Source organism: Mustelus asterias, unplaced genomic scaffold (genome assembly GCF_964213995.1).
Source record: "Mustelus asterias unplaced genomic scaffold, sMusAst1.hap1.1 HAP1_SCAFFOLD_199, whole genome shotgun sequence".
NCBI lineage: Eukaryota > Metazoa > Chordata > Chondrichthyes > Carcharhiniformes > Triakidae > Mustelus > Mustelus asterias.
Window position 1 is genome coordinate 313,017 of NW_027590191.1, and position 7,366 is coordinate 320,382.

At 43.0% G+C, this 7,366-nt stretch overlaps 1 non-coding gene and 1 pseudogene across 1 annotated transcript; one reads left to right on the forward strand and one right to left on the reverse strand.

The window, feature by feature from the left end:
• The first annotated feature begins 1,199 nt into the window (after positions 1 to 1,199).
• On the forward strand, positions 1,200 to 1,403 carry LOC144485573 (U2 spliceosomal RNA; annotated as a pseudogene).
• A 502-nt stretch (positions 1,404 to 1,905) lies between these two features.
• Positions 1,906 to 1,977, reverse strand: trnaq-uug (transfer RNA glutamine (anticodon UUG)). Its single transcript has one exon. It is a non-coding gene; the product is annotated as a tRNA-Gln (tRNA).
• Between the last annotated feature and the right edge of the window lie 5,389 nt (positions 1,978 to 7,366).

Below are 7,366 nucleotides of genomic sequence, written 5' to 3' on the forward strand. Positions count from 1 at the left end.
TTCAATATATATTTTGGAGGGGGTCTACCTCGGGGTGCCATTCACTCACTCATCTGTCCTAATTTAAACAAGAGGTGGGATGACGAGAGTCCAGATTGCGAAGAGTCACACCATGGAAACGACAGCACTCTGACCTTTGACATTCGGCCTTTCTCCCAAAAGACATACACACACACGCACACAGATACACACACACGCTTGCTCAATAATTGCCAGTCTCCAGTCGAATGGTTGTTGGTGTGTAACACCAAATGTTCCTTTCTTTCAACAGAGGAGTTAACGAGTAGTGAAAGATTTAAAAAAACACATTGTTGATGCAGGCATCTGTCGCCAGTGGCTCAGCAATGTGCAGTGTAATAGAAGTTGAACTGGCTGACAAATTGTCACCCCAATTCCTGCTTTGTGAGGAATTTAAACAAAAGGTCCTTCAACAAATCCATCCTCAACAATGGCAAAGAAGAGCAAGGATCCGCCTAAATTTAAATTCGGTTCGCTGGATTCATATGCTCACCATTAGACCAGAGATCCTACAACAGAGCAGCCAGCTGATATCTGCAGCGATGTTGGGTTTGCTGAAGGGTATTTCATTTTAAATTCGCAGAAAGTGGAAATCTAAACACTGAGGGAAATTTCATCAAATTCCACCGCAGTCACATTGCAGATGATGCAGCGAATGACTCTCCTGGCGTCATTGCATCAGCCCCAGAGGGCAATTGCTCATGAATACACAGCGCTGAAAGGCAGGGAAGCCATAGTGGGCAAGGGGTCCACCTACATGTGGCATTCAGTCACTCATCTGTCCCAATTTAATCAAGAAGTCGGAGCGAGAGGCCAGAGTGCGTTACACCTTAGAATCGGCAGCACTCTGATCGAAGACAGGAGACTTTTCTACCACAACGCAGACACACACCGCCACACGCACACACACGCGCGCGCGTGCGCACTTACGCACGCACACACATGCCGAACTCCAGTCAATTTATTGTTCTCCGACACCAACTGCTTCCCTCTTTCAACTGAGGAGTTAAAGAGTAGCGAAAATATGAAAAGCATTGACGTTGCAGGCATCTGGTGCCAGAGGTTCAGCAATGTGCATTGTGATAGTCGTTGAACTGGCTCGTAAATTGTCTTCTCGGTTCGTCCTTTTTAACAAATTTAAACAAAATGCCCTTCAGTATATCAATCATCTGTACTTGCAAAAGGCTTCTCGGCCTTTTGGCTAAGATCAAGTGTAGTTTGGATTGGATGCTGCACTTGGTTGAGGTCATTAGGTTACATTGAAGCTTCATATGTTTCATATGAAGCAATTTTTAAAAGCGGTATCTCGGCCTTTTGGCTAAGATGCAAAAGAGATCAAGTCTTGGAGGAGGTATTGCTTTCCCTCCTCCAATCAGCTTGGCTCATGTAGATCGGGCCCAGGACAGGGTAAATGGTCGCTTGCCCTGTCTTGCCAGCCTGGATCGGAAATGTCTCAACTTGTTGAGACTCTGAATTGGACTTGATTTGATTGAATTAGAAAAGTATATTTAAAAAAAAATATATATAAAAAAATCTGTACTTGCAAAAGGCTTCTCGGCCTTTTGGCTAAGATCAAGTTTAGTATGGATCGGATGTTGCGCTTGGTGGAGGTCATTAGGTTACATTTAAGCTTCATTTGAAGCAATTTTTAAAAGCGGCATCTCGGCCTTTTGGCTAAGATGCAAATGAGATCAAGCCTTGAAGGAGGTGAGTTTGCACCTACTCCAATCAGCTTGGCTCATGTAGATCAGGCGCAAGACAAGAGTGAAGGCCCTGTCTTGTCAGCTTGGATCGGAAATTTCTCAACTTGTTGAGACCATGAATTGGACTTGATTTGATAGAATTGAAAAAGTATTTTTTAACAATCTGCATTTGCAAATTGAAGCAAGGTCCCGCCGAGGTTTGAACTCGGATCGCTGGATTCAAAGTCCAGAGTGCTCACCATTACACCACGGAACCCACCACACGACAACAAGCTGCAAATGGTCGCTCAATATTTGTGCCAATTTGGACAGCCGGGAGCAATATCAGTCCCATTGCACAAGCCCGTCAATTACCCACAGCAATTCATATTTACATTGCCCTTGTTGGTTCCTCCTGAAAAAAAATGAGTAAGCTGTCTTCAAATGCATTAAATTTCATGCAGCTCACCACGTGCAAAGAGCAATGCTGGTATCGAACTGTTATAAACCTGACTGCGGTAAAAAAATTCTGGTAAAAATGGATGGATGGATGGATTAAATGTTCTGGTAAAAATGATTTGCATTAACTTCAGCGTCTTTTTTTCTCGTTCAATTTGGATTAGTTTTCTTTGACTGAACTTTATCTCCTTACGTAGTTAAAGGGTTGAGATTTTTTTTTAAATTAGATACACGGATGTGTCACCCTGTTTGACATGAAATGAAATAAAATGAGGATTAATCATTTCAAAAGATGTTATCAATTGAATATATATTTTGCAGGGGGTCCACCTACGGGTGCCATTCACTCACTCATCTGTCCCAATATAAGCCTGAGTTGGGACGGCGAAAGTTCAGATTGCTAAGCATGACACCATGGAAACGGTCGCACTCTGACCTACGACACGAGGACTTTCTCGCAAAACACACACGCACACACACACACACATACACACTCTTGCTCAATAATTGCCAGTCTCCAGTCGAATGGTTACTTACTGCCGAGGAATGGAGAGCTGGAGTTCATCCAGGAAAGCAGCAAAGTTTATAAATAATGAGAACCAACCAATGTTGACCTGGTCCATCATTCCTTGTGTCAGTCAATCCATTCTGTTATGCTCTCCATCACAAACCTTCCCTTTTAATCTAATTATTGAGTGATTCCCGTCTTCAATGCCGCAGGAACTCATTAGCTTAATTAATGTTTCGTGAGAAACGAGATCGTTCTGAAATTTGAATCAATTTGAAATAAAACCGGTTGGAAACGCTCCTGGCTGGTCTCGAAAGGTGGATTTTCAGCATGTGAAGCAAACGTGCTAACCACGACACTACAGAAACAGTTCATGTGCATGGAGTAGTTTCGGCTTACTGCTGGAGCAACCACGCTCATTCGACAAGCCGGTCAGTTGCTCACTTTACATTCTGTCTGCTGGTTCCTCTAATCAAAATGAATGATGATGCATTCTACTGCATTCAATTTTAGGAATCACATCTTTGACCAAAGATGTTCACAACGTTTATAGTAATATAAGTGAAAATCTGACAGTGGAGGGATTTGATCCACTCCTCTACAAATATCGCTATCCTAAATTTAGTGCCTTCGACCAAAAGATAAAACGCTGGAAAATCTTAGCAGGTCTGGCAGCATCTGTAAGGAGAGAAAAGAGCTGATGTTTCGATTCCAGATTACCCTTTGTCAAAGGTAAAATGCATACAAAATGGGAGATATTTATGCTGCAGGGGGATGGAAATGAAGGATGGGTCATAGCTATAGAAACCAGGGGTAAATACTGCTAATAGCTATCCACAGAGAGAATAAAGGGTGTATATGGCTAAATGGCAGAGAAGCTGCAAGCTGTATCAGATGAAAATGTTGGGGGGGGGGCGGCTGTGGTGGCGGGGTGATCGGTGGGATGGGACAGAGGTAGAATGTTGAAAAGGGGAAGTGGTGGGGGGGGAAGAAGATAAGGGGAGGGGGATGAAGTAGGGGGACAGTAGGAAGAAAAAATGAAGAAAGACAATAAAGAAATAAAAGTTAGAGAACAGTAAAAAATTAAATAAAATAGAGTGAAAACATAGGGGGACGAGATGGGGTAGAGCAAATCATCTGAAGTTGTTGAATTCGATGTTGAGCCCGGAAAGCTGTAAAGTGCCTTGCCAGAAGATGAGATGCTGTTCCTCCACTTTGCGTTGAGCTTCACTGGAATATTGTACCAAGCTAAGGATAGACATGTGGGCATGAGAGCAGGATCGCATGTTAAAGTGGAAAGCAACCAGAAAGTCAGGATACTGATTGCGCACATGACGAAAGTGCTCAGCAAAGCAATCACCCAGTCTACTCTTGTTCTCTCTGATATAGAGGAGACCACATTTGGAGCGGCAAATGCAATGCACCAAATTGAAAAACGTGCAAGTGAAACGCTGCTTAACCGGGAATGTATGTTTTGGAATTCGGATGGTGAGCAAAGAATAGGTAAAAGGACAGATGTGACACCTTCTGCGATTGCAATGGAAGGTGATGGGGGAGGAGTGGACCAGGTTATCCCAGAGGGAACGGTCTCTGCGGAATGTTGACAGAAGGAGTGAAGGGCAGATGTGTTTGGTGGTGGCATCATCATACACATCATTCGACGGTCTTAACAAAAAACTTTTTCCTGTTTCTTGCAGATGTAAAGAAACACAAGCTATCCCATGCGCTGCCATTTGAAGACACTCGACATCTGTCTCCAGCAATACTGTCTTACTCTCTCTCAACGCTGTCCCTGTTCCCATTTTCATTTCATCCTCTGTATCATTCAACATATTAACAAAAAAACTTTTCCTGTTTCTTGCAGATGTAAAGGAACACAAGCTTCATTCGATGCGCCTTAGTGTCTTAGACTTCCCATCAATGACACCAGCAGAAGTCATTGCTATCAAACCGATATTGGCAGTGAACAGAATCAATGGAGTTGGATTAGATCACACTGGATTAGATCGCCATTTAAAATCAGGGCGGATCCCCAGCTCAACAACCGCCTCATTTCAGGAATCAACTCAATTTCTCTTTTGGTCCACCCAGACAGGAAGAGCATAGAAGGAACAAAAACAAAAGAGGGGAATGAATAGCTGGACGGAGAGAGGGAAGGACTGAGGCAGAACTACAGAGGGAAAGAAAGACAGAGCCAGAGTGGGATTGATACTCAAAGAAACAGATACACTTCACTATTCCATATGTTTTCAAGAAAAAAACCTTGAAGGCATTGGAAAGAGCAAATACTATGGCCCTGAAAAATATTCTGACAATGGTGCTGAAGAATTGCGCGTCAGAACTCACCGCAACCTTCGCGAAACTGTTCCTAAGCTGTAGTACTGGCATCATCCGCCAATGCTACATTTTGCCCAACCTTCCCGGTTTGCATAAGTCAGGTCAAATCCAACGCTGCCAATTACCACCAGTCTACTCTTAATCGTCAGTAACGTGACGGAAGGGGCAATAAACATCAGGAGGTACTTGAACGCAGACTGGAGGAACATCGCCCGATTCAGCACTTCCTGCGTTATGGACTTAACATTGAGTTTAACAACTTCAGAACATCTCCTCTCCTCCATCTTCACCCCATTTCCATTTATTTTGTTTTAATAAATTTCATCTTATTTATATATTTTTATTATTGTATATTGCTCATACATATATTAATTTCCATGTTTTGCATTGTTTAATTAAAATCTCACTTTCGATCTTGTAGCTCCCTCTCCCTCCACCCCACTCGGGCCATCCCTTACATATTCTTTGTCCTGCCATTTACACATTCTGATCTCTAAATGGGCAGTCAGCAGCACCCTTCTTAGCCATGATTAATTCCCTTTGTTTTTTATTTATTTATATGTGACACCTTGGTCACCCACCCCACACCCATATCCCTCACCATTACAGTATAAATCTCGTCCAAATTTATTTGTCTTCAGCTCTAACGAAGGGTCATCCAGACAGTGAACGTTCACTCTATTCTCTTTTCACAGGTGCTTTCAGGCCTGTTAAGATTTTCCAGCATTTTCTGTTCTTGTTTCAGATTCCAGCATCCGCAGTAAATGTTTTTATATCAAGGGGCACTTGTTAGACAGACTTGCTCCTGGTGTACAAAAAGTAAATGTTGGAATAGAAGCAAAGCGCCAAGTTAGCATGAGTAGTTTAGATTAAAAACCTTGGAGGCAGTTTCCTGGTAGTCCAGTGATTAGGATTTGGCGCAATCATCACAGTTGTTAGGGATTGCGGTTTCGGAAGATGCTGTGAAAGAAGGTTTGACCAGTGTATTGAATCAAATAGGTTTAAATGCAAACAACAATTTTCAGTGGAAGCCTGTGGCTCTGTTAGTTAATATTAAGTTATTGAAACATAGTTATTTTTAAAGGAAGAAACCTATAAATATTTCTAAATAACATCTCACTCCAACATCACTGAGCCCGTGCGTTGAACACACATGCCCATTCTGCGCATATGCATCAAACACACAATGAACTCCCTTCAATCATTTATTTCATTTACAATGTGGCGTTTATCTATTTAACACATTGTTCTATTCCAATCCCTCATGACTCCCGGGCTGCAGCTTACGGCTGTGGAGATATTTCATCGTTGGAGAGAAGCTAATTTAATTGAGACCTCAGGCACAGGTACTGAAAAATCAAACGCTGTTTCCTTCCGTTATCTTCACCCGAGTGATTGGAAGGGTTAAACAGCCAAAAATCCTTTCAATTCCTGTCAAATTCCCTGTCGTGCGATAAAGAAATTCACTTTGTCCCTTTCGTCCCTCCACCAATAGAACTAACTGGAGATAAACGGTTAATGTTACGCCGCTGTTTAAAAAAGGAAGGAGACAAAAGGCGGGTAACTATAGGCCGGTCAGCTTAACGTCTGTAGTAGGGAAAATGCTGGAATCCATTATTAAAGAGGAGATAGCAGGGCATCTGGGTAGAAATGGTTCGATCAATCAGACGCAGCATGGATTCATGAGGGGAAAGTCGTGCTTGACGAACATGTTGGATTTTTATGAAGATGTGACTAGGGCGGTTGATGGAGGAGAACCGGTGGATGCGGTGTTTTTGGATTTCCAAAAGGCGTTTGATAAGGTGCCCCATAAAAGGCTACTGAAGAAGATTAGGGCACACGGAGTTGGGGGTAGTGTGTTAAAGTGGATTGGGGACTGGCTATCCGACAGGAAGCAAAGAGTCGGAATAAATGGGTGTTTTTCCGGTTGGAGGAAGGTAACTAGTGGCGTGCCGCAGGGATCGGTACTCGGGCCGCAACTATTTACCATTTATATAGATGATCTGGAGGAGGGGACGGAGTGTAGGGTAACGAAGTTTGCAGACGACACAAAGATAAGTGGAAAAGTGAATCGTGTGGAGGACGGAGAAGATCTGCAGAGAGATTTGGACAGGCTGAGTGAGTGGGCGAGGATATGGCAAATGGAGTATAACGTTGAGAAATGCGAGGTTATACACTTTGGAGGAAATAATAACAAATGGGATTACTATCTCAATGGAAACAAATTAAAACATGCTACCGTGCAAAGGGACCTGGGGGTCCTTGTGCATGAGACGCAAAAGCCCAGTCTGCAGGTACAACAGGTGATCAAGAAGGCAAATGGGATGTTGGCCTATATTGCGAAGGGGATAGAATATAAAAG